Source organism: Myotis daubentonii, chromosome 10 (genome assembly GCF_963259705.1).
Source record: "Myotis daubentonii chromosome 10, mMyoDau2.1, whole genome shotgun sequence".
NCBI classification, from domain to species: Eukaryota; Metazoa; Chordata; class Mammalia; order Chiroptera; family Vespertilionidae; genus Myotis; species Myotis daubentonii.
This window is the reverse complement of record NC_081849.1, coordinates 15,246,190-15,273,691: the sequence shown is the minus strand read 5'-3', so window position 1 is coordinate 15,273,691 and position 27,502 is coordinate 15,246,190.

Genomic DNA, 27,502 nt, shown 5'->3' with positions numbered 1-27,502 from the left:
AATTTACTTTAGGTAGACAGAAAATATATATTTCATTTGGGGGCTAAAATTTAATTAAACCTTGGGGAAAATGTAAGAATGGAAATTCCGGTCATTTAAAATGAAGATGATATGTGTTCAATATGATAAATATATGAACTGAGTTGAGTTTAATGTGAAATCATTTATTGGAAGAGAGTAGTACACAGATCAATAGTTGCCCTGGGAAAGAAACATATTCTATTAAAAAACATATAAGTCTTTGGTGGTATTTTTAGTGCAGAAACCTTTTAGTCACCTAGATTACATTTGATTTAATCTCTTTGTTCTGCAGATCTAAAGCATACATTGTGTAACTCTCATTTACATTCATCTTGTGAATGATTGATAACTATTAGAAGCTCAAATGTTCACATACATAATTTAAACTGATGAGTGTTAAATATTGTGTAAAGTAAATGAATAAGAACAAAAATCAATATATCAATACTAACTTTTGTGCAAAGGCCTCTTAAATTAATATTGATATAACTTTTTAAGAATAGCTGTTATCTTTTAGAAAGCCAGACATTTTGCCTTGCAGCCTATAAGTATTGACAAGGAATTGTAGTAAATAGGCTAATATTATTTAACAACAATTTAAAAAAATTATGAATCTACAGTCTAAAAATCCATTATTATTTTGCATAGAATATAGAATAAGGTAACAAAGATTGATGATTTCAGTGTATGTTTTCTTTTGGTAATATTAATTTTTTCTGGATACATTCATTTTCTATTGCTGTTAAAACAATGCAACATAAGCCCAGGAGCTAAAAACAATACCAATTTATTAGTATTAGCTCACAGTCTGTGGGTCAGAAAATGTAGCACTGAGCATGGGTCTATCAGGGGTTTTTGCTCAGGGCAGAAATCAAGGTGCTGTGCGCACCATCTCACCTGGAACTAGGTCTTCTGAGCTTATTCAGGTTTTTGGCAGAATTCAGGTCCTTGATTCAGTTTTTCCATGAACCAAGAGATTGTCCTCTTTATCTTCAAGGGTAGGAGAAAGTTCTTTACATTGTGGAATCCATCTCATGCTTGAATCTCTGATTTCCTGTGTCTCTGACCTCTAGTCTCAGACTTGAAGAGTTCATGTAATTAGGTCAGGCCCGCTGGGATAATGTCCCTTTCTTAAAGTCCATTGTGACATTTAATGCATCCATGTCATGTGAATAAAATCCATCAAATTCATAGTATCTCAGATCAGGGCAGGTATACCACGGGAAATTGATCTTGGGAGGCCAGCTTTATCATTCTGCCTGATTTCTGACTAATGCAACCTGCTCAAAACACTTGAATTTTTTTCTACCATTAAAAAGATGATAGTACAATTACTGTCAAGTTAAATGTTTATTAAAATATTTACTAAAAAACATATATAATTTTTATTAATACCTCTGTCTTAGGAGAACTTTTGAGATATTTGTTTTATAAGTAAATGGAAAGAGGTAAGATGGACGTTATAAATCAAATGTGCCTCTTTAATATAAGTATGTAGCCAATAAGTTTACTTTATATGAAAAACATTCACAATAATTTCTTTTGCTCCTGTACACTTGCTATCACACATGACATTCTCTCTTTGTTGCTTAATAATTCAGAGTACAATTACAATATACATTTGCATGTTGCGAAGATTATGTGCCATATTTTTTCTTGACATTCTAAAATTAGGTAACTTTAATTTTTTATTTATTTTTCATTTATCTTTATCGTTGAAAGTATTACAGATGTCCCCTTTGTTTTTGTTTTAATTTTTTTTCCCATTGACACCCTCCATCCTGCACCCGCCCCTCCCAGGCCTTCACCACAGTCTGTGCCCTTGGGCTATGCATATATGCATATAAGTTCCCCAGTTAATCACCCCCCACCCACACCCTACTCCTACCTACCATCTGAAATTCATCAGTATGTTCCATGTTTCTATATCTCTCGATCTATTTTGTTTATCATTTTATTTGTTCATTATATTCCACATATGATTAAGATCATGTGATACTTATATTTCTCTGGCTTATTTCGCTTAGCACAATACTCTCCAGGTCCAACCATGCTGTTGCAAATGGTAAGAGTTCATTCTTTTTTACTGTCATGTAGTATTCCATTGTGTAAATGTGCCACAGATTTTTATCCATTCATCCACTGATGGGCACTTGGGTTCTTTCCAAAGTGGAAAAAGTAGAGCATATATTATTTCTGATTGGTGTTTCTGGTTTCTTAGGATTTATTCTTAAAAGTGGGATTATCGGGTCAAATTGAAGTTGACTTTTTAATTTTTTAAGGAAACTCCATACTACTTTCCACAGTGGCTGCACCAATCTGGGTTCCCACACACAGTGTGCTAGTGTTCCTTTTCTTCACATCCCCACCAACATTTGTCATTTGCTGATTTGTTGATGATAGCCATTCTGACAGGTTTGAGGTGATACCTCATTCTTGTTTGAAGCTGCATATCTCAGATGCTTAGTGACTTTGAGAATCTCTTGACCTTCTGTATGTACACTTTGGAGAAGTGTCTATATAGGATCTTGGCCCAATTTTTAATTGGATTATTTGTATTCTTGTTAAGTTGTATGAGTTCCTTATATATTTTGGAAGTTAACTCCTTATTGGATGGATCACTGGGAAATATGTTCTCCCATGTAGTGGGCTATCTTTACTTATGTTGGTTTCTTTTGTTGTGCAGAAGCTTTTTATTTTGATGTAGTCCCATTTGTTTATTTTTTCCTTTGTTCCCTTTGCCTTAAGAGATGTATTGGTAAACATACTGCTACGAGAGATGTCTGAGATTTTTCTGCCTGTCATTTCTTCTAAGATTTTTATGGTTTCATGACTTATATTTATGTCTTTTATCCATTTTGAGTTCATTCTTGTGTATGGTGTAAGTTGGTGGTCTAGTTCATTTCTTTGCATGTACCTGTCCAATTTTCCCAACTTCATTTTTTGAAGAAACTACCTTTGCCCCATTGTCAAATATTAATTGAGTGTCTGAGCACTATGGCTAGTACTTCCAGTGCTATGTGGTGAAAGTGGACATCCCTGTCTTTTTCCTGCTCTTAGGGGAAAGTGCTTTTAGTTTTTGAGTATGATGGGTTTTTTTTTTATGTCATTTATTTTTGTTTTTCTATGTCATTTAATTTTGCTATAATTTTTATCATTTCCTTCCTTCTACTTATTCTAGGCTTTTCTTGTTATTCTCTTTATAATTTTTTAAGTTTCAGGGTTATATAGTTTATTAAAAGTTTTTCTTGTTTTTTTGAGGTAGGCCCATAGATTTTGTGTTGTTGTGTGTTCATTTTCATTTGTTTCCAAGATGTATTTTATGTGCACCTTGAGCACTTTGGTTATCCATTCATTGTTTAATAACATGCTATTTAGCCTCCATGTGTTTGAGAGTTTTTACTGTAGTTGATTTCTAATTTCATGCCATTGTAATCTGAAAAGATGCTTGATATTATTTCAATCTTCTTGAACTTGTAGAGACTTAGTTTGTGTCTTAACATGTGGTCTATCTTTGAAAATGCCCCATGTGTACTTGGGAAGAATGTATATACTGCAGTTCTCCAGGTGGAATATTCTGAAAATATCAATTCCATCTGATCTTGTTTGTCATTTAGGATCACTGTTTCAGTGTTTTTGTTTGTTTGTTTTTTGTTTAGAAGATCTATCCAGTGATGTCAGTGGGGTGTTGATGATTGTATTGCTGTCAACCTCTCCCTTAAAATCTTCAAGGTTTTTTTTTAATATATTTGGATGCTCCTGCATTGGATGCATATTTGTTTACCAGAGTTATATCTTCTTGTTGTATGGATCCCTTTAATATTATGAAGTGGCCTTCTTATCTCTTATTATGGCCTTTACTTTGAAGTCTATTTTGATAAATATGAGTACTGCTACTCCAGCTTTTTTTTTTTTTTTTTCATTTCCTTTTGCCTGGTAATTTTTTTCCCCATCTCTTCACTTTTATTCTGTGTGAGTCCTTTGTTCTGAGGTGGTTCTCTTGTAGACAGGATATGCATGGATCATATTTTCTTATCTATTCAGCTACCCTACATCTTTTGAATGGAGCATTTAAGTCATTTACATTTACGGTTATTATTGATAAGTACTTGTTTACTGCCATTCTTATTCTTTATGCCTGTGTTCTTCTCTTTCTATTTCTTCTTCTTACAACAGTCCCTTTAGCATTTCCTGCAACAATAAACACTTTTAGCCTCCCACCCCCTTTTCTTTTGTCTGTGAAGCTCTTTATTTCACCTTTGATTTTGAAAGATAGCCTTGCTAGATAGTCTTGGGTTCAGTCCCTTTATTTTCATTACTTTTTACACTTCATGCCATTCCCTTCTGGCCTGAAGTATATCTATTGAAAAGTCAGCTGACAGTCTAATGTGAGCTCCCTTGTAGGTAACTTTCTGTCACTCTCTTGCAGTCTTTAATATTCTTTCTTTGTCTTTAATGTTTGCCAGTCTAATTATAATGTGCCTGAGTGTGGATCTCTGGGGTTCATCTTGATTGGGACGCTCTGTGTTTTCTGAACTTGAGTGACTTTTTCCTCCACTAGGTCAGGAAAATTTTCTGCTATTATTTCTTCAAACTGGTTCTCTATTCCTTTCTTAGATTCTACTCCTTCTGGTATCCCTATAATGTGAATGTTGTTATGTTTCATGATGTCCCAAAGATCCTTAAATTCTCCTCCTTTTTAATTTGTTTTTCCATTTGCTGTTTGAATGTGTGTGCATTTTCTACCTTGTCTTCTGATTCACCAATTCAGTCTTCAGCTTCATCTAGTCTATTGTTGAATCCTTCCAAGGTATTCTTTACTTCAGCTGTCATTACTCATTTCCAATTGATTCTTGTTTGTTGTTTTAATATCTCATTTCATGATGGTATACCTCTCATTAAGTCCCTTATAACTTTCATTAAGTTGCTTATAGTTCTCAATGAATTGTTTGGGCACCCATATTACCATTACTTTGAATTCTTTATCTGACACATTGCTTGCTTCCATTTCATTTAGTTTTTTCTTTCTTTTTTTTCCTGGCAATTCCTTCTTTTCTTTCATTTGGGTATTGTTTCTTTGTCTCCCCATTATTGCTGTCCCTTTGTTTTTGTTTCCATGTATTAGATCAAACTGCTCTGCCTCCCAGACATTGTGGGGTAGTCTTATGTAGTAGATGTTTTGTGGCACCCAATGGTGCAGTCTATTAGATCTCCTGAGCTGGGTGCTTTAGGAAGGCCCCTTGCTTGAGTTATCTCAGTTATCTTGTTTGAGTTGGGTCTTGAATGTTATTGTCCCATTCATGTATGGAGTCCACTCTCAGGCTGACTATGTGGTTCACCCCTGACCATGTTGTGCAAGCTGTTGTGGAGGTGCTGATTGAACAGAACAAAATTTAGCACAACAAAACATGAAACAAAAGAAACAAAACAAAAACATACACACCACCCTTACATTACCAAAAAAAGCAACCACCTGAGAAAAGAGAATTATAAAATAGAAAAGATAGCAAGAATGATAGAGAAAAAAAGAAAGAAAACAATACAAAGAGAAAATTAAATAAACAAATGAAAAGCACACACAAAAAACAGCAAAAAAAATTGTGAGGGAAGGAATATGTTGGTTCAGAGCTGAAATAGAGAAAATAAGGATAAAGAATTAGGGAAATGGGGAGATGATTGGTTTAAAATAAATGAGGAAAAAAAGAAAGGAAAAATTTGAAAAGGAAAATAGAGAATGCAGATAGACCTAAAGTAGGAAAAGGAAAAAAAAAAGATGAGAAAGCAGGAGACAAAGAAAAGGAAAAAAAAAATGAGTAGTGAAAATAGAAAAAATAAAAATAATGAGTAGAAAAAGGGTAAATATATTAACAAGACAATAGAGACTAGAATAATAGTAAATCAATAAAGCAGATAAGGTAGATAAATTTTAAAAGGGAGAAAAGAAGGAAAGAGAAAAAATTTAAAAGAAAAGAAAAAAGAAGTGAAGTGGTATTCATTTCAGCAGTTTAGTGCCCCATGGGGGCTCCTTCTGTATCTTACTCTTCTGATGACTGTGGCTGACTATTGTCTGCCAGTTCTGTGCTTCCTGCAAGATACTTGAGTGCTAACCACTATCAGGAACTGTCTTCCATTGGCTTTCAGCAACCTGCTTGAAGCTCCAAGCGATCCACCGTCTGTGTCTGTCTCCATAGGACTTGGCTGCAAGTAGGAGGGGCCAATCTGCCCTCCAAAGCAGGTTTGTTAGCAGCAAGGAGCCCAGGGCTGGATGAGCAAAGATCCCCCTGTTTCTCAGGCTCTGCCTCTACCTGCCGTTGCCTGCATGAGTGTTCCAAAATATTACTCTGCCCCTCAGCTGGCCAGAGATCCTTGTATGGAGTCCAGTGGGACTGGCTGGCTGGAATCCTGGAGTTTTTATCAGCTCTTCCTTGGAGAGAAAATATCAGACAGGTTCCCAGGATAGTGGGGTGGATGGCCTCTCTCCCAATCAAGTCACTGAAGCACCTGAGATTGTTTAAACCCATAGGCTTGGCCACTGCTTTTGTTTTCTCTGAAAAGGTCAAAATGCAGGGTGTGGCAGGCAGGGATCCTGAGGGTGGGGTGGTCTGTATCACCCAGGGAGGGTTTTTTCTTTTCCTTTTCCTGCCCTGCAGCTACTTGGAGCAGATAGTTTTCTCAGAAAAACATGACCAAATGCAGGATTCCTGGCTGCTGCTTTTCCATGTTCCCCACAATGCTTCTCACCCCAGATTCTCCTTAGGTACCTGGAGTCCGCACCTCCCTCCCTGCACCAAAGCCTCAGGTGAGAAGCTGCAAATGACAAGTCCTGTGTTGTGTCCTTCAAACAAACAAACAAACAAAAAATCTGAAACTGCAGCTTTCTCTCCAACGGGCTCATCTATGGGCTCCAGACTCCGCCATGGTCAGGAGCCCTGCAACCTTTCACGGGGGATGTTACATGGGCCTCCTCACTCTTGGCCTGTCACCCCCCACTCCCACCCTCCACAAGCTGGGTAAACTCTTGCAACCTCGCTCTTCCTACTAGTCTTCAGATATTTTCTGTCCTTCCTCAATATGTATCCTCCATAGCTGGACTTCAGGTGGTAATTCTGGGTGAATGTTCTCCAATTTAGTTGTACTTCTAGTCTGGCCTTGAGAGGAGGTGCACGAAAGGTCTGCATATTCAGCTGCCATTTATTCTCCCTAGTAACTGTAATTTGTATATACATACCATATGCTTAGTATTATATTCTGACTAGAATACTCTTTCTCTAATCATTCCCTTTGTCTAGTTAATTAGCGCACATTTATTTCCATAATATGCTCAGAGTCATCTTCAGAATTATTTGAGCGGAAGATTCAAATGACCATAAATTATTTGCAGCTCCTCTCATTACAGGTTGATTACTATTTCCCTGTTCATTGACTGTGGGATTTGCTTTGACCTATATAATTCACAGACATAAATTCTGTGTGGTTTCTGAGGACGGGGTCAAGAAGCAATTGGTCTTCTGATTTCATTTTTTTTTTCTGCTCTGAGATTATCACTTAAAAATAGCCTGAGATATGCAATTTAGGAGAAAAAAATGGTAGGTTTTGGTACAGATTGTCTGAAAATGATCTGCAGTCAGTGGCGTTTTAGGTATGATTGAAAAATTACACTCAGTGTATTTCCAAGTAAAAGGCATGTTAGCATTGCTTTCTTAACTACCTTTTAATTCATTATTTGTGTTTTTTTAATTAATTAAATTTGTGGTTTTTAATTAATTAAAAGGTAAAAAAATCTGTTAGGCAATTTAACAAGAAACATAAAATGCTAGAAGCCGTTCCATCCTTGCTACTTGACACAGTCTCTGCAGGGAATAAACATCTGCACAGCATATGTTCCAAGGGACCTGGCTCTATTCTTAATATGTTTGCTCCCTTTCTTAGTGCCATGTGTTCTAACCAGGGCCACCTCCCTGAGAAAGGTTCTTTGCCCAGGTGGGAATGTTTCCCTGGAGTTAGGGATTAACAGGACTAGGGAAAGGAATAAACCAGTAAAACCCCTTAGTGTTACAGAAATACCGTGTACTACTTATGAGGAACTTAGACTAAGACTGATAGCAATAAATTTAGGACTTGCTAGGCCCACATCCCCAGGGGTCTACCCACCAGAGAAAGTACCAAAGCCTATACCTTAAAAACCCACCGACACAAGGTAGTCCCAAGGAAGACCACCAGCAAGGCTAAAAGGACAAATATCAAACAGTTAAAGAAATACCACTGCAAACAATGCAGGCAGGCTCCTTATCTAAAAATCTTATGTGTGCCATGCGAACAGAAAGACTTAAACTATGTGCCAGGCAGGTAGTTAATCACCATAACTAGGAACAATAACGCTTAAGCTACATAACCTTTACTTATAAAATAGAATAGGAAAATCTCCTTCACTTATTTCCTTATAGCTTAACAGTAGAGCAGTAGAATAGTGACTATGGAATAGAAATAACAAACTAGCCCTTATAATGGAACACAGAGACTAACCTTTAGAATAGAATGTAGAAACATAGACAATAGATAACATTAAAATCAATAGAGCTAGATAGAAGATTTTTAGCAAAGGTCAGATAAGCAACTATAAACATAAAACAAGGAACTATAAAAGGTCAAAGGAGGACCCAAAACATACCATGATTAGAGGCATGCTTATAGACTCACATAGTATAAATACAGCTGTAACAGGACAATAAAAAAGAACCTGACTATGCTGATCATCTGAACGCTGTCTACGTGTCTTTCATTCTTCGCCAACACTGTCCACACCTTTGGGAACCCCTGGACCGCTGGGGCTGGACCCCAGCAATAAAAGATGAAATTATCTGCATTATCCACTGTAGTAATACTGGGACCATTGAAGGTAAAAGTCTGGTCATTTTATTTCCAGTTTTATGATCATTTTTCTTCCCAGTTTTATTTTTCAGTACTCAAGACAGAGATTTATAGATATTTGTACACACTGGTTAATTCTTATAGTATCAAATGAAGCCCACAGTAGTATTGTTGCCAGAATTTTCTAAGCCTTGCATGGGAGAATGAATGGTTTTTATTGTCATCAAATTATATTCTTTGGGTTTTAAAGTCCCATGGTCCCTTAAACCAGTCCTGAAAAAATATGCAGCTGGGGCTTCAGAAGAGCCAAAAGTAGGGCCAGTGTTCAGAGGTTCCCTCCCATGGTGGAGCTGGCTCCCATGTAGCATCAGGCTAAATTCAGTCCATCCGTCCATTGTGTGGGTCCCACATGGGCAAATACAGGGCAGGGGTCCCAAGAGAGCAAGGGCAAGAGCGAACTCCCTTCATTTAGGAGTTCAAATATCAAATCTTCCTTTGCTTGTAGTGCTCATACCTATTCTGGACAGTGACCTGTTCCCAGGTGTGACTGACAGGTAATTACTTTCCCACATCACCCAGACCTTACTGGGCATGCGCCTACTGTCCAGTCCCTTCTCCTAGCAATCTGTGGGAAACAGACTTGGATAATGTTAACTGTGGCTTCCTGGCAAAGCTGTATAAATGGCATGCCTGTATTATTTAGTCTTCCTTTTGCTCCTTTTCCATTCAATAATAATCAGATTATTAACAGTATCAGTATATCTATCATTTCCATGGGATAGCTGATTCAATTTGATGATTCAGAGCATCCATAGTGAGAGATATGTGGGAAAAGGGTCATCACCATTTCTAAGTCAAATGGAAAAAAAAGTCTTAAAGCACAGTTTTCTGTGTTATATGAATGCCATATTTATTATAGAAATATAGGTTACCAACATTTTATTAAATTTAGTGATGTGAAATTTTAATTCTAATTTTAGAATATAAGATATATGAGATAGATATTAAGAACTTCAAATTCACATATTAAGAATCTTGTTAGAAGAATTTAGAAAGCTGTTTAAAAAATACATTTTGCTTTATATAAGAATTTTGATTTAGCACCTATAAACTAATTTTGACTTCAATAAAACTGGATTTCTGAGACTATGATAATATTTAGATAAAACATCTGAATTAGATAAGTAGAAAAATATAAAAAACAATTTTACAAAACAAATGGAAAAAAATCCCTTGACAAAGAATCATGTAGATGGTCTTTCAAATCCACACTTTTATTGAGTTTTGCGATTTTGTGATAGCAGAGATTTAACACAAGTACTTCAGCAGAGCAATGTTGGAGAGAGATGAGTTTGATCATGTAATACCATTCCAGTAGTCAAATTAGCTGGAATGTGCTATGCATGCATGCCAGCTCACAGGAAAATTCACCAAGATTCTCTCTCTCTCTTTTTCTTTATCAAATAGATATTGAATCTGTAAACAATAAAGGTTTCAGGAAGTAAGCTAATTAGCACTACACTATAGTCAAACACCTTAATTCCCTATTATGTAAAAACTAGAGGCCCAGTTCATGAAATTCGTGCACGAGTAGGGTCCTTAGTCCTGGCTGGCGATCAGGGCTGATCTGTGGGGTCACCGATGGGGAAATCGGGGGCCCCTGTGGGCATCCCCCTTGGCTGACCTGGTGCCTCCTGCTCGCTAGCCCTCCCTCCCTCCTCCCCCCCCCCCCGACCCGCTGCCACTGCAGGTCACCTCCCTCTGTGGGGTGACCAGTGAGGCGATTAGGAGGGGCACTGGCACCCACCTTTGCTGGCCTGGGGCCTGCTGGTGGGGGCAGCCCCTGAACTCAGAGTCTGCCCCCTGGTGGTTAGTGTGCATCATAGTGACCGGTTGTTCCACCGTTCAGTCGATTTGCATATTAGGCTTTTATTATATAGAACTAGAGGCCCGGTGCACAAAAATTTGTGCACTCGTGGTGGAGAGGGGGGTCTCTCAGACCGGCCTGTGCCCTCTCGCAGTCTGGGACCCCTCTGGAGATAACGCCCTGCTGGCTTAGGCCTGCTCCCAGGTGGCAGAGGGCAGGCCCAATCCCTAGGTGCAGCCCCTGGTTGGGCTCAGAGCAGGGCCAATTGGGGGGTTGGGACACCGCCCCCTATCACACTCAAGGCAGGGTCGATAGGGAGGTTGTGGTGCCACCCTCTGTCACGCACAGAGCAGGGCCGATCAGGGGGTTGGGGCGCTGCCCCCTATCAGGCACAGAGCAGGGACCATCAGAGGGGTTGGGGCTTCGTACCCTGTCACACACAGAGCAGGGCTGATCAGGGGGTTGAGGAGCTCCCCCCATGTCATGCACAGAGCAGGGCCAATAGGGGAGTTGGGGCACCGCCCCCTGTCACTCACAGAGCAGGGCCGATCAGGGGGTTGGGGCGCCGCCACTGTCACACTCAGGGCAGGGCCGATGGGGGCACCGCACCCTGTCACACACAGAGCTGCAGGGCGATCAGGGGGTTGAGGAGCTCCCCACTGTCGCGAACAGAGCAGGGCGGTTAGGGAGGTTGTGGCCCCGCCCCCTGTCACACACAGAGCCGCAGGGGTATCAGGGGGTTAGGAAGCTCCCCCCTGTCACACACAGAGCAGGGCCCATCAGGGGGGTTGGTCTCTGCCCCCTGTCACGCTGATCCCGGTGCTGGGACGCATATTACCCTTTTACTATATAGGATTGAGGCCTGGTGCATGGGTGGGGGCGGGCTGGTTTGCCCTGAAGGGTGTCCTGGATCAGGGTGGGGGTCCCGCTTGGGTGCCTGGCCAGCCTGGGTGAGGGGATGATGGCTATTTGCATCTGGTCACACCCCCTTCAGGGTGGGGGTCCAGCCTGGGTGAGGGGCTGAGGGCCTTTTTCAGGCTGGCGGGTGACTGAAGCTCCCAACCTGTCCTTTTTTCCTTTTTTTTTAATTCTGGGCCAGCTTTAGCTCTGAGGCTCCAGCTCTTAGGCCTCTGCTGCTGAAAGCAGGTTTCTGGCCTTTGTTTACCTTCTGTATTTGAAACAATGTTGCGGTACTGCTGGCTGAAGCCCAGGGTTTTGTTTAGCTTCTATATTTGTTACAATGTTTCTTAGAGTGCAGCTGAGAGGCCGGCAAGGCAGGCGGGGAAGTTTGGCTTCCTCCGTCACTGAAGCAAGCAAGCCTCCCTGTTCACATCAGCTGCCTGGCTGCCAGCCGCCATCTTGGTTGACAGTTAATTTGCATATCTCACTGATTAGCCAATGGGAAGGGTAGCGGCTGTATGGCCAGTTACCATGTTTCTCTTTTATTAGATAGGATGAGCTCTACTCTAGGAAAAACACATTCATAGGTTTGCTTAGAATATATAAATTTATACAAATATACACAATCATAGGCATTTTTATAAGGACCTTTTTATTGAGAATCTCCACATTACCTATGTGAGTGTTTAACAGTAAAGGTACGTATAGCTTGACCATCATTGTTTAGCCTAGACATATGGGTAGTGCAGGTACATTATGAAATTTACCAAAATACTTATAACCAGAAATATATGCCACAGTATAATAGATAGTGTATCTTGAGAGAGAACCCCATATCTATATCTATATATATATATAGATATAGATATAGATATAGATATAGATATAGATATAGATATCTAAGAACCATCACAACCAAACGGATGATTGAACAGACTGCATGGGGCTACTAGGTTGGCAGGGGGCTCAGTGAGGGGTGACCAAATGACTGACCAGCAGGCTGCGTGGGGTGACCAGGCTGGCAGGGGGGTCAGTAAGGGGCAACCAGGCCGGTGGTGGGGGCAGTTAGGGGTGACCAGGACGGTGGGAGCAGGCAGTTGGGGGCAACTAGGCTGGTAGGTGGGGCAGTTGGGAGTGACAATGCCAGCAGCAGGGGCAGTTAGGGGCAATCAGGCAGGTAGGCAGGTAAGCAGTTAGGAGCCAGTGTTTCCAGATTGTGAGAGGGATGTCTGACTGCCGGTTTAGGCCCTGGAGATCCTGGGGATCAGGCCTAAACCGGCAGTCAGACATCCCCCGAGGTGTCCCAGATTGGAGAGTGTGCATTCTGGGCTGAGGGGATCCCCCCCCCCCCACGCATGAATTTCATGCACCGGGCCTCTAGTTCATTAAGGTAAACCTCAAATACTGATTAAGGCCTTTACAAAAAAGAGAAACTCAAGTAAAGCAATGACTCATTTGACCTGGAACTCAAAAACAATTCAGAAAATAATGCAGCACAATTAATTGAATAATCATTCTGGGTGCTCTGAAGATTCTGACCAAACTAACTATCACATTAATGTAAATTAGCTCTTCTCAGTATATTTTATGCCCATTCTTCCATTTCCAACTATCTCTTAATGTTCTCATATTTAAATTCTCATATTTGAGAAGAGATTTTAGGCAGCACAATCACAATGATAGAATATGGTATAGGTTAGCTTTCCATAGGTCAGGTTCTGCCCCCTTCTATTTTGCATATCTATTTTGTTCATCTTTGATAAACCCCAGTTTCTTAACATAATCCTCTATCATCAGCTGTCACTACTTATGAGCTTCTAAGTAAAGTAATTTTCCTACTCAGTCATGATTTCTTTATTGTTTCAGTAAATGACATGTCTTCTGGAATTTCCCAAATACCTTAGTCATCTTGTAGGTGTTTGGGTCTTAAAAATATATTTATTCTAATATGTGTTCGATTTATTTCTAAAAATTCTGCCAAGGAAGTTCTGACATTTACACTTCTTACATTATGGACCATTACTTTTGCCAGTCTCTTAAGTGCTATTCCAGCACTGTGTTAGCATAGGCTCCAGGAGTGTCAAACACTAAGATAGGGATTGTCCTCATATCAACAAACTCTCCCTTATTGAGATTTCTTTTCCACTCTCCTTGGTTTAGGACTTTCAACATCACTTCTGGTCATACTTCACATGATCTTATGTGGTTCCTTTCATGAACGAGTCATTTCCTATCCTAATGGAGAATGCATTCCCCCTATTGAACCATGCAAGACCCTTTGCCATTGGCAAGTTACCAAGACAGAACTGAGAGAAAGTCTTGAGGAGGACAAATATTACTTTGTAAGGCATTTATAGAGACCTCATTAAGAAGGAGCCTGACATATTTTGCCATTATAGATGGGAATTAGGGGTTTGGCATTAATAAGGTTATCTATCTATATCCTTTTCCAAAGTCCAACTTCTTTCATGTGAGGGCCCCTCCCCAGAAATTTGCTGAAGCTGTGAATATATACTTTTCTAAAATTATGATACTCTTATAATCAGGTTGATTTCCTCATCTTCAGTATAGTCCGCTCTCCAGCTATAGAAGATGAGGGTTTCTATAAAAAGTACCTTAGGTACTTTCTTTATCCAGTAAATTGGTAATTTTCTGGCCTATAACTCTAGGTCTCTGTCTTCAATAGATATACTTCCCAGAAAAAAAAAATAAAAGCAATTTTTGGTCCTTTCAATTATTATTTTCATATCTCTGAAATTTAGAGATATTACATAATCCAGTGTTTTAAACTTTTTAATGGTTTCTGTCATTAGTTCCAAAGAAAATTGAGAGCTATAATGTTGCCCACAAAAAAACACCCTCATAGCCTCCATCCTCTGTTGCTAGGATAAACTGCTCCTATGTATACCATTTCCATTTTATCAGTGTATGCTGCTGAGATATCCCATCCTAATTAGTATTTCTCTCTGATATTAATCATGACATAATAGCTTTTTAACTTTCAGGATTTTGTGATAGCTCAATGCTTGGAGTTGTTTTCTCCTAAAGCCCAGTAACAGGCAGGCTATGTTACTTTGGAAGACATATATTTAGCTGATATGTCAGATAACTTGCAACAGAGGTAGGGAACACTACTCAATATCTAAAATGAGCAAATAAAAATGTTGATTTATGTGCTTTTCAAGCAAGGAAGAACTACACTTATGAGGCAGGGATTCTCAGATTCTACAAAAATCATAGAAGTTGAGAAATTTCCCAATTAATTCTGGAAGGAGCAAGGATGCATCCTATTTACTCCTCTACTCAATGTTTACTGCAGTACTATATTAAAACAGGAATTTTTTAAAGCATAATATTTATAAAGGGAGAAAAAAAATCCTGTCATTATTTACAGGTGACAATTTGCACATAGAAAATTCAGGCAATAATCTACAGACAAACTGTTTGAATATACCTTGAAAATGCATTTGACCTCCCAGACCCTGTATGTGGGTGTACGTGTGTGTATGTGTATGTGTGTGTGTGTGTTTGTATATCACAACTAAATAATTCCTAAGTCATATAAAAATCATAACAGAAACAAAGTAATACTCAGAAGTAAATTGCAAAGAAAATTCAGCATATCATTCCTGGATTATAAGTAAAATAATACTAAGATTTTAACAAAACAAAAGAAATAAAGAAATCAAATTGTCATTGTTTAAGAGTGATTATTTGCTTATACAGAATTCTGAAAATTGCTAGAATTACAAAGAAAGCTTAGCAAGGTGTCTACATATAAGAGCAAAATATATAAATCATTTGTATTTCTATACATCAAAATTTAGAATAATTAAAAAAGTCATTACTTACCCTAAAATTAAAAGGCATAAAAAACAAATTTAGCAAGAGATGTACAAAAATTTATTAAGAAAAATGGAAATCATAGTAAACAAATAAAGGAAATTTGACCAAATAAAATGATATATTGCATTCATGGATGTGAAAGCTCAATGAAGACAAATCTGCATAAAGTAATTTGAAAACCCAGAGTATTTCCTGTATAATTTCCCAAAAGGATAATAATGGCACTTTGAATAACGACAATCTTTACTTTATATTGAGCATAATTATCCAAGAGAAAAAAAAATTGGAGAGGAAAAAAAACTAAGGCGTATTACTTAGATTGCATCAAGATTAATTATAATATGATAGTAATTAACAGATGGATTTTACCGTCTTTCATCTTCCTGCTTAAATTAATGTCTATCATGCCAATCGTTTCTTTTCAATATCCTGAAGGCATATTATCCTGTTAATTTTTCATTAAAAAGCGCTGAGAGCCTGCAGCCCTTCTTTCTCCATGCTTGTACTAATATACTGAATAGTTTGGGAGAATGTTTTTCATTGAGGATTACTTATTTAAGTAATGGTCATCAAACTTAACAAGACTCTAAATATGGTAATCCTACTATTTTAAACGATCACTAAGTTCTGTTTATTTACAAATACCACTGAAAATTTCATATTTTTTAAACATTTAACCTGCAACCACATCCTTACCTCTTCAACATTTTAAAAAATGGTCCTTAGTGTTCTATCAAAATATCGGCACCTTTCTTCTTTCAGCCCTGTTACAATTGTGTAAAACATTTCTTCAAATTTCATGACAATGAATCTCCATTTTTGCACTATACTCTTCTTTAACCTCATTAGGATTGTTTTGATTTATATTCCCTTCTCCTGCTACCATATCTCCAATTTTTCTCTTTCTATTAGGTTATTCTAAGAAGCATGTACATGTTCTTTCCCAGATTTAAAACTAACAAGACAAATAACAATAAACACATTTTTTTAATCCCACTCTAGCTTCAGGCACTTCTTAATATCTGTACTTTCCTTTAAAACCAAACTTCTGAAATAAATTTTCTATACTTACTATTCCAATAACTCCAGTACCAAATTTTCAATGTACTGGAATCTGAACTCTACTTTACCAGTCCAGAAAAGTTTTAATTCCTGAAACTTTCCATGCCACTAAATTCAAGGAACTTACTTTCTGACTTTCATCTTTTTAATTTCTAATGAAAATTTTATTACTTTATTTATTGATCACCTTCTGTTTATTAGGCAATGTATTTGGTTATTGGAATATAATGGTAATCAAATACATATATTATTGTTGCCCCAATGAAGCTCACAGTATGGAAGCAAAGAAATATATTTATCAAATAATCACAATTATTAAGTGCACCACAGGGAATTTAGCACATTATAAAATAAGGGTAAGTAAAAGTTTATGAGCTGATATATGACACAGAATATTATATGACAATGAGCAAAGGTAAGAGTGTTCCAGGCAGAAGAAAAAAAACTCTACAGTGATCAGGAAGTCTGAAGGAGCGTGATGAATATGTGTAACCAAAAGAAAACTAATGTGGCTGTGGAAACAAGTGTGAGAGGGTATCTGTGAAGCATCAACTAGAATTAATGGAATGAATGCCATAGTCAAATAGAGTGAAAGAACACATTCCTGATTTAAGGCTCTAATCTGATTCTTAAAAATGATCAATAACAACGAAGAAAAGAAAATAATGTTGTGATTGTTTTTATTAATATTCAATTTAACAAGTAATATATTCTCTTAGAAACAAAACACTACTTAAAATGCTAAATTTCTCTATAAATATAAATCCTCATTCCTTTCTGCTACACTTTGCATCATGATAGTCATTTTAATGCATTTAGTTTGCCTTCCATAGCCCTTTCTTATTATAGAATATGTCCAACATATAATGCATAGTATTATTTTATAATTAAATGATGGGCAGGAAATTGTCCTTATGTAATAAAAGCCTCAAAGCACACTATCAGGCAAGCTATTCCAAGAGTTATGGAACAGAACAGCTCTCAGGCCACATAAAATTCTTAAATCACATGGTTTATACCAGTGGTCTGCAAACTGCGGCTCGCGAGCCACATGTGGCTCTTTGGCCCCTTGAGTGTGGCTCTTCCACAAAATACCAACTTCTACACATGGGCCACGTAGTTTCAATAGCACTGTATGTGCATGCCCGCATGTGGTATTTTGTGGAAGAGCCACACTCAAGGGGCCAAAGAGCCACATGTGGCTCATGAGCCTCAGTTTGCCGACCACTGGTTTATACTATCTGTTAAAAACAAAGCAAGAGGCAAGGAGAAACACAATAAGATGAAAAATTTAATTACCTGAATCCTGGATCACACAACATTGTGTCTGTATCTCCCTATACCTTGTCACTCTTCTCAACTGATGGTGGCTTATGGGGACCAAACTTAAAATTTGAGCCAGGAGCCCAATAACATAAGGTTGCCAACACAAATATACTTACCCTGTCCAAGAGGTATCTGAGAAAGTTGTCCTGGTCACAGGTGTAGGTCACTAACTTCTACTGAACAGTTACTTGTCTTAGCTGTGTCTTGGACAGAGTCCAAGAGGGACCAAATTGGCACAAACAGATGGCCAACTTAGAGATAACAGCTGTCAGCTTATTGTTGCCATAATCATAGGTTATGACTTGATCTTTCCAATGATTTCTATTTCAATGCAACACTATTGTTCGTTCAAATTATTCCACTTGTCCTTAGTATGTCTTAAAGTTTACTAACTTGTGATTTATATTGAAAATACTTAGATATTCTATTTACCTCACAAGGTTGTTGACTTCTTATTCATTACATACCATAACGTAACTTATTACACAACTCATAAGCCATCAGCTTATTTTTTCAAGTAAATTACTTATTTATTTATGAAATAATTTATGAAAAATTTTTACCTTATGCTTTAGACATATATGCTCTTTTTTAAAACTTTTATTAAATTTATTGGGGTGACATTGGTTAATAAAATTAGATAGGTTTCAAGTGTACAATTCCATGATACATCATCTGTATAGTGCATTGTATACCTACCATCCGAGGTCAAATCTCCTTCCCTCATTATGCACAGGCCGCTCTGCCATTCACTACCTGCTACTTATTGTTTCTTCTAGTGACCACCATACTGCTGTCTGTGTCTATGAGTTTTTGTGTGTTTGTTTGTTTGTCTTATTTATTCATTTGCTGCTTTCAGTTTTATTTCCCACATATGCGTGAAATCATATGGTTCCTGACTTTTTCTGTCTGACTCACTTCATTTAGCATGATATTCTCAAGACCCACCCATAGTGTCACAAATGGCGGTATTTCATCCTTTCTTATGGCTGAGTACTATTCTATTGTGTATATGTACAGAAAAAGTCAGGACCATATGATTTCACGCATATGTGGGAAATAAAACTGAAAGCAGCAAATGAATAAATAAGACAAATAAATGGTCCTCTATCCAGGGCCACAACTATTGTTTCCTTGTATTGGCAAATGTGAATAATGCTGCAATAAACATAAACGTACATATATCATTGCAAATAAGTGTTTTCAATTTTGGGGGGTAGTTATGCTGAAAAGGGATTACTGGGTCATAGGGTAACTCTATTCTTAATTTTTTGAAGAACTGCCCTACTGTTTTCCATAGCGGCTATTTCTACATTCCCACCAGCAGTGAATGAGGGTTCCTTTTTCTCCACAATCTCTCTGACACTTGTTTTTTGTCTTGTTGATACTAGCCATTCTAACAAGTGTGAGGTGGTATCTCCTTGTCGTTTTGGTTCACATAACTATTGAAGTGGAGCATCTTTTCAAGTATCTGTTGGTCTCCTGCCAACTTTTTAGTTCGATTGTACATTTTTATTGTTGAGATGTATGAGCTTGCTTTATAGTTTGCATATTAACCCCCGTCAGAGATGTTGTTAGCAAATAATCTTCTCCCATCGGGTTGTCTTTTTGTTTTGTTGACAGTGTTTTTTTGTTTTGTTTTTTTTGCTGTGCAAAAGCCTTTTAGCTTAATATAGTCCCATTCATTTATTTTTGCTTTTACTTCCCTTGCCACCAGCTTAATTTCTATAGTTGTTTAATATTTATATAGGGTATCAATTATGATTTTTTGTAGTTTTTTGAAGGAGACTTGAATATTTTCAAATAATACACAAACACAATTACATTTAGGATAAATTGTATCAAACTCTATCTTATCTGCTAACTTTTTCTTCCTCAACATTGAGTCATCAGATTGACTGATCCACATACATCTGATTCTTCCCTTTTTGTTGAATTGTTTTGGGTGACATTGGTGAATAAAATGATCCAGGTTTCAAGTGTGCAACTTAATAACACGTCATCTGCATACTGCACTGTGTGCTCACCACCCAAAGTAAAGTCTTTTTCCACCACCACTTCTCCCCACTTTGCCCTCTTTCACTTTTCCTCCACCCGCCTTTCCCTCTGGTAATCACCATACTGCTGTCTATGTTCCTGAGGTGTTCTTTCCAATCCCTTCAGCTTTTTCACCCAGCCCACCTACCCTCCTTGCCTCTGACAGCTGTCTGTCTGTTCTATGTACTTATGATGCTATTTATATTTCATCTGTTAGATTCGTTTGTGCATTAGATTCCACATATAAGTGAAGTCCTATGGTGTTTGTCTTTCTCTGACTGGCTTACTTCACTTAGGAAAATACTCTCCAGTCTATCCAAGCTGTCACAATAGGCAAGATCTTCCTCCTCCTCCCCCTCCTCCTCCTCCCCCTCCCCCGCCTCTCCTCCTCCTCCTCCTCCTCCTCCTCCTCCTCCTCCTCCTCCTCCTCCTCCTTCTTCTTCCTCTTCTTCGCAGCCAAGTAGTATTCCATTCTACAAATGTACCACAGCTCTTTTATCCATGCATCTACTGATGGGCACTTGGGCTGCTTCCAGATCTTGGCTGTTGTAAATAAAACTGCAATGAACTTGGGGTGCATATATTCTTTCTAATCAGTGTTTCAGGTTTCTTTGGATATATTCCAAGAAGTGAAATACTGGATCATAAAGCAATTCCCATTGTAATTTTTGAAGAAACTTCATGCAGTTTTCCACAGTGAATGCATCCGTCTGCATTCCCACCAACAGTGCACAAGCATTCTTTTTTCTCCTTATCCTTGCCAGCACTTACTGTTTGTTGATTTATTGATTACAGGTGTTGAAGTGATATCTCATTCTGGTTTTAATTTGCATCTCTCTGATAATTAGTGTGTTGAGCATCTTTTCATATGTCTAGGGACCATTTGTAGCACACAGCAAGGTCTGGTTGGCTGAAGCCAGCCACCCCTGCTACAGAAGCAAGCTCAGAATGACAGACGCACTAGGACTCAGCAGGGCAAATCCAATGGGTCTCCTGTTGGGGAATGGGGTGGTGCTAGACAAGCCTGTAGGAGAGGGGCAAGTCCTTTGCCTCCCTCCAGCTCCACAGCTCTGGTTATTATTTTTATAGGGTTTATACTTTTCATTTTATATTTAGTGCAATTAGCCTCTTTGGAGAAGTGTCTATTCAGGGCCTTTGCCCATTTTGTAATTGTGTGCTTGTTTACTTGGTGATGAGTTTATAATTTCTTTATAAATTACGAGATTAACCCCTTATGAGATGTATCATTGGTGAATATGTTCTCCCATTCACTAGGTTCCCTTTTCATTTTGTTGACGGTTTCCTTTACTGTGCAAAAGCTTTTTAGTTTGATGTAGGCCATTTGTTTATTTTTCCTTTTGTTTCCTTTGCCCAAGGAGCTATATCAGAAAAAAATATTGCTATGAGAAAAGTCTCAATTTTACTGTCTGTTTTATTCTATAATTTTATTTTTTGTGACTTATACTTAAATCCTTTGTGTATTCTGAGTTTATTCTTCTGTATAGTGTAAGTTGGTGGTCTGGTTTCACTTTTTTTTCTTTCCAGTTTCCCAACAGCACATATTGAATAGGCTGTCTTTGCCCCACTGTATGTTGTTGCCTTCTTTGTCAAATATTAATTGACCATAAAAGCATGGCTTTACTTCTGGGCTCTCTGTTCTGTTCCATTGATCTATATGCCCATTACTGGCCAGGACCATGCTGTTTTGATAGTTTCACATTAGGTAGTGTGATACCTTCAAACTTTGTTCTCCTTTTTCAAGATTGCTGAGGCTCCCAGGGACTATTGTGGTTACATATCAATTTTTGAAATATTTGTTCTAGTTCTGTGAGATATATCATTAGTATTATTTTTTCATTTGTCTTTATTTTTGAAAATACTACAGGTGTCCACCCTTTCTTATCCCCTATTCACCCCCTCCAGTTCACTCCACTCTCACCCCCCCTCAGACCCCCCATTGCACTATTGTCTGTGTCCAGGGGTTATATATATATATAGACATATAAGTACTTTAGTTAATCTCCTCACACCTCCCCCCTCCCACCTTCCCTTTGAGATTCATCAGGCTGCTCCATGCTTCCATGTCTCTGGCTCTACTATGCTTATCAGTCTATTTTGTTCATTAGATTCCACATATAAGTGAGATCATGTGATACTTGTCTTTCTTTGCCTGGCTTACTTCACTTGGCTTAATATTCTGCAGGTTCCTCTAGGCTGACTCAAAGACTAAGAGAGCCTTCTTTTTTACAGCTGTGTAGTATTCCATTGTGTAAATGGGCACTTGGGCTGTTTCCTAATCTTAGCTATTGTAAATTGTGCTGCTATGAACATAGGGGTGCATATGTTCTTTCTGATTAGTGTTTCAGGATTCTTGGGATATATTCCTAGGAGTGGGGTCACCAGGTAAGACGGCCATTCCATTTTTTTTCTTTTTTGTTTAATATATTTTTTTCAATGGAAGTTTACATTCAACATTATACCAAGCCAAATTATCCTATTGCCAAATGTAGTGAGAAAATGGGCAGACTGTGCACCACAAGGCTGACTTTCTCTGAAGCAGACTAGTCCTCATGGGCCCAAAGGAAAAGCTTGCTAACTTGTACCATGATAGTGACTCCTTCAGAAGTAAGGCAAACACCGAAAATAAATGTCACATGCTGATTCTTTTATTAAAATTTATCTTTCTTTTTGAAAGTATTACAAATGTCCACTTTTCTCCCATTGATGTCCTCCACCTGCATCTGCCCACACCAAGGCCTTCACCACACTATTGCCTGTGTCCAAGGGTTATGCATATATGTATATAAGTTCTTTGGTTAATCACTTCTCACCCACCTACCCCCATGCCCCTGAGATTCATCAGTTTGTTCCATGATTGTATGTCTCTGAATCTATTTTGTTCATTTGTTTATTTTGTTCATTAGATTCCCTATATAAGTGAGATTATTTGATATTTGTCTTTCTCTGATTGGCTTATTTTACCTAGCATAATAGTCTCCAAGTCCTCCATGCTGTCTCAAAGGGTAAGAGAGCCTTCTTTTTACACTGCTTGGTATTCCATAGTGTAAATGTACCACAGCTTTTTTATCCACTCATCTACTGATGGACACTTGGGCTGTTTCCAGATCTTAGCTATTTAAATAGTGCTTCCATGAACATAAGGGTGCATAAATTCTTTCTGATTGGTGTTTCAGGATTCTTAGGATATATTTCTAAAAGTGAAATCACTGGGTTAAGTGGCAGTTCAATTTTTAATATTTTAGGACAATCCACACTTATTTTCATAGTGGCTGCACCAATCTGCCTTCCCACCAGCCTTGAAAAAGTGTTCCTTTTTCTCCACATCCTCACCAGAAATAGTTGTGTTTTGATTTATTGATGATAGCCATTCTGACAGGTGTGAGGTTATACATCACTGTGAATTTAAATTACATCTCTCAGATGATGATAGACTTTTTCGTAAGTCTATTGCCCTCTTGTGAGAAGTGTCTTTTCAGGCCTTTTGCCCATTTTTTAATTGGATTGCTTGTTTCTTTTTGTTGAGATGTATGAGGGTTTTTTATATTTTGGAAATTAACCCCTTATCAGATGCATCATTGGCAATTATGCTCTCCCATACAGTGGGTTCCCTTTTAACTTAGGTGGTTGTTTTATTTCTCTGTACAGAAGTTTTTATTTTTATGTAATCCTATTCTTAAAGTTTCCTCCTAAGAGATGTATCAGCAAACATATTGCCAAGAGAGCTAGTTGAGATATTGCTGCCCACATTTCTTCTAGGATTTTTATGGTTGCACAACTCACATTTAAGTCTTTTATCCATTTTGAGTTTACTTTTGTGCATGGTGTAAGTTAGTGGTCTAGTTTCATCTTTTTGCACATGTCTGTCCAGTTTTCCCAAAACCATTTGTTGAAAAGACTGTTTTTACTCTATTGTATATTCTTGCCTCCTTTGTCAAATATTAATGGACTGTATCGATGTCAGTTTCTGGGGTCTATATTTTGTTCCATTGGTCTAGTCTTGTGACATACAAGGCTGTTTTGATTGCAATGGCTTTATAGTATAGTTTGATATCTGATATTGTGATCCCTTCAACTTCTTTCTTCTTTCTCAAGATTTCTAAGGCAATTCGGGGTCTTTTTTGGTTTTATGTAAATTTATGGATTATCTTTTCCACATCTGTGAAATATGCTATTAGTATTTTAATAGGGGTTGTGGTGATTCTATAGATTACTTTGGGTATGGACATTTTAATGGTGTTTATTCTTCCAATCCATGAACAAAGTATATACTTCCACTTGTTTGTATCTTTCTCTAATTCTTTTTTCAATGTCCTGTAATTTTCTGAGTACATGCCAAACCCTACTGACCTGAATATCTGCTGTAGAGAAATCAGCTGATAGCCTTATTATAGCTTTCTTGTAAACTACTGTCTTTCTCTTGCTGCTCTTAAGGTTCTCTCTTTATCTTTAACCTTTGCTATTTTAATTATGATATGTATTGGTTGGACCTCTTTGGGTTCATCTTGATAGGGACTCTTTGTTCTTCCTGGACTTGTGTATCTTTTTCCTTCAAGGTTAGGAAATTTTTCAGCCATTATTTCTTCAAACAGGTTCTTGATCCCTTGCCCACTCTATTCTCCTCCTGGGACCCCTATGATGCAGATATTATTACATTTGATGTTGTTCCATAAGCACCTTAGATCAGTGGTTCTCAACCTTCCTAATGCTGTGACCCTTTAATACAGTTCCTCATGTTGTGGTGACCCCCAACCATTTCTACTTCATAACTGTAATTTTGCTACTGTTATGAATAGTAATGTAAATATCTGATATGCAGGATGTATTTTCATTGTTATAAATTGAACATAATTAAAGCATAGTGATTAATCACAAAAACAATATGTAATTATATATGTGTTTTCCTATGGTCTTAGGTGACCCCTGTGAAAGGATCATTCGACCCCCAAAGGGGTCTTGACCACAGGTTGAGAACAGCTGCCTTAGGCTCTCATAAAAAAAAAAAATCTTTTCTTTTTATTGCAGTGCTTGGATGCTTTTTATTATCTTGTCCTCTATGTCACTGATTTGATCCTCCACTTCATCTAAACTGCTGTCGATTCCTTCTAGTGTATTCTTCATTTATGACTGGTTCTTTTTTATTGTTTCTATGTCCTTTGTAATGCTTACTATCTTTTTGTTTAAGTTCTCATTGAGGTAATCCATTCTTCCCTAAGGTTGACCATTCTTACAAACATTATTTTAAACTCTGCACCTGGTATCTTGGTTGTTTCCATTTCGTTTAATTCTTTTTTCTGGGGATTTCTCTTGTTCTTTCAATTCGGGGCATATTTCTTTGTCTCTTCATTTTGCCTGCCTTTTTGTGCTTGTCTCTATTTATTGATTCGATCTGTTATGGTTTCCAAACTTGTTATGATTGCTTTAGTACGTACCAGTATGTATCTTGTAGGTCTCAGTGGTATGATCTTTCAGGTCACCAGAGCTAGGTGTTCCAGGAATATTTCTTGGGTGGATCATGTGCACTCTCCTGTTATATTTAAATCTTGAATCCTGTTGGTCCATTCATGGATGGATTTAACTCTCAGAATGGCTGACTATAAGGATAAACCTCAATCACCATGCTTGAGTTACTGTGAAAACCCTGCCTCTCATCCCATTTCCTGAGGCAAGTTTTTTCCAGCAGGGTCTGGTTCTTGCCAGATTCCCCCATTGGGTGTGTTACTTGTGTGTCAATCTGGGTCAAACTCAGGTGTAGTCTGAAGCCCACCATTGGTTGTGTTGGTACTGGGCCCATCTGGGCAGGGTTCTGGTGCAGCTTGATGTTAGACATGTGTAACTTGACTTGGGCTACATGTCTGGAGCTTCTACACAATTCACTGTTTGTGGCTGTGTCTACTGGACCTGGATGATCATGGGAGAGACCACACTGTGTACAATGGTTGGCTTCATGCAGCTCTGAACTGGTGGAAGTTCAATTAAAAGTTCAAGGTTCCCTGATGTTGGCATCCAGCTATCAGCTACTTCGCCACTTCTTGAAATTGCCTGGACTTCCTCCAGAGCCTTCCAAGGAAAGAATGTCGAGTGGGCCCAAGTTAGCCACAACCCATAACTCTTTCACATTCATAAGCGTGGTCAGATAGGACAACTGGGGTAGGGAGGCCTGGGCTATAAAGTTCCCTGTAACCAATTGTTTAGATTCCAGGGGTTGTAAACCTAGAGACCTTCTCCTCTTTCTGAGAATATTTATTTATATTCCAGACCAAACATCATTTTCTTTCCAACTCTAGAAAGGTAAGTGTACCAGTTCTTTATATAAGCTCTCGGTTTCATAGTTCTGAGATTACTCAGTTTCATAGTTTTGTGATACACATCCTGAAATACATACTGCATACTGCCAACATCTGCTTCCAATCCTTCATTCTGTGGCGATTTAGAACTTGGGGAGCACACAAGATATTCTGTAAATGAAAGTTTGTCTCTGATTCAGGGAACTACTGATTATGTGTTAGTGTGCATGTATTGTATGTAATAATGTATGATTATGTAAGTAGTGTAACATCTCAAACCAGTCTTTCATAATTTCAGACTGGCTAACTTCAACAAGTATAAAATGAAAAGTATAAACCCTATAAAAATAATAACCAGAGCTGTGGAGCTGGAGTGAGGCAAAGAACTTGGCCCTCTCCTATAGGCTTGGCTAGCACTGCCCCAGCCCCCAACAGGCTTTGCCCTGCTGAGTCCTGGTGACTCGGTCCTTTTGAGCCTGCTTCTGTAGTGGAGATGGATGGCTCTATCCAACCAGAACCTGCTGCCTGCTACTCCTGGGGAGCTAGAGTTGGACATTTTAGCAGAGATTGCATGACATGACTGGGGTAGGGGCCCATTATCCCCTAATAGCTCCTCTGTAGACATATGTATGTAAGTGTAGCTTCATCATTAAAAGATGAATGTGAACACCCCTGTCCCTGAGGTAGGAACCAGAATTTCTGCTATAAGTTAGAGTATTAGAATTACATGGCCTACATTGGTAACAGCAAGCTATAGTGAAGTAACTCAAGAATAATTCATGGCAAGACAGATACAAACGTGTTAACTGGGAGAGTTTTTGTCCCTGTAGCCTGTTATGGGTTGAATCATGCCTCCCCAAATTCAGAATGCCTTCTTATTTGGAGATACATAGAGTCACTGCAGATGTAATTAGTTAAGATGTGGGTATATTGGGGTAGGCTAGGCCCATAATCCAACATGTCTGCTGTACTTATACAAAAGAGAAATTTAAACATGGCCACTCACTCAACAATGACATGTGAACATGAGATTGGAGTGATTCAACTAGGAATACCAAAGAGCACCCACAAACCAGCAGCAGCAAGGAAAGAGGCCAGAAACAGATTCTCCCTCAAGGTCCTCAGAAGAAAAGAACACTGCTAACACATTGACCTTGCACTTCTAGCCTCTAGAACTGTGAAACAAAACATTTTTGATGTTTAAGCCACACAACTTGTGTCACTTTGCCCTAGCAAACTAATGCATGACTCTTGTATCCATTCTTTCTAT